The following is a 1567-nucleotide window of genomic DNA, read 5'->3' on the forward strand; positions in this document are numbered from 1 at the left end:
CCATTTGACCTTAGAACTGAAGAAGCTTCTCGGATGAGAGGTGAAACGTCTTCAAGCAACTTAAAGAAGTCCAGACGCTTTTCTTTGCAAGCTCCTTTGAGTACCAAATAACACTTTATATCATAAAGTAAAGATCTCAGAATAAGACAGAGAAAAGCACAACAACTGAATCGACATATACAGCGCACAATGTTCCTTACCAATGTGCATCTTTTTGTGATTTTTATGCCTCGTTGTGTCTTCCTGCAATGCACTGATAACCTTCTGTCATCAAGAACTGATCAACACTGGCCTCAGTCTAAACCCGGACTTTACTTTGAAATAGACCCATAATATATCACCTGAGATTATCAGACCACCATGTGCTCCATTTGTTATTGTCAGGAACAACAAGTAACTCAGGGGAAACAAAAGCAGGGATTCAAAGCTGGCTATCGCTTCAAGCTTTGGAAACAACAACGCTAACCCTCGCTTCCATCCATTTCCCCACCAACACCAGATCCAAGGACAAGGACCCAGGACTCCAACAAAGACTTGAGCAAGGAAAACGGCAATGGACTCTGTGCACTAGGGCTAGTGCCATAACTGCAGAATTAAAGACAGTGGAGGCCCTTTGATCTACCCTGTGAGCTGACGGTAGCCATAGTTACCAAAGACTAAAGATAAGATAAGATGTGGGAAATTTGTTTTGTTACAGCAGTGGACAGTGCAAAATTACATGGAAAAATAGAAAAAAAGAAAAACACTGGAATAAGACATCAATAGATACTGTACACAACTGTACACAATAGAACAGAATAAAATGCTATATACAATCGAATAAAATAGAATAAAATAGAATACAAATGCTATATACAATTGAGTATAATTGTATACAGCACCTACGGACACCTTCAACATTTACAGACCTATAGCCCTCGCATTGGCAGTCAGCACACTGACGAATACCTACCACCCTCTCTTGAACACTGCCAATTTGCTTACAAGGCAAATCATTAGCCATTTACCATCCTCTGTGGACTGGACTGGTTCTTATGTAGTACTATTCTACTCTAACTGACCACTCAAAGCACTTTAATACAACTTACCTCATTCACCCATTCATACAAGCACATTTTTCTATGCTTTTCCTATGTCAGTGCTTTCTATCTAACATTCACAAATGTTCACAGACTGATGCATCAGAGAGCAACTTGAAGTTCCAATTACCAGAAGACCTGCTCTTCCTCCTCAAAGTAGGTGGTAGAATGCCCTCACCACCATCCTTCACAAAGCACTTAGCCACCGCCCCTACCTGAGCCTGGTTCTGCTGTAGGTTTCTTCCTGTTAATAGGTGACTTCTTCCTTTCCAGTGTCGCCAAAATGCTTGCTCATATGCTGCGGTCATGTGATTGTTGGAGGTTCCCTTGTTGTATTATTGTGTGGTGGTCTACATTACACTATAAAGGGCACTGAGGTGACTGTTGTTGTGATTTTGCACTGTATAAATTGAATTAAATTGAATTGAAGAAGAACAAGAAGAACTACTGATGATATAGCTAAGGCTGGATATGGTGGCCTTGAATCC

The sequence above is a fragment of the Pundamilia nyererei genome, unplaced genomic scaffold (genome assembly GCF_000239375.1).
Source record: "Pundamilia nyererei isolate P.nyererei 1_Seehausen unplaced genomic scaffold, PunNye1.0 scaffold00495, whole genome shotgun sequence".
Classification (NCBI taxonomy): Eukaryota; Metazoa; Chordata; class Actinopteri; order Cichliformes; family Cichlidae; genus Pundamilia; species Pundamilia nyererei.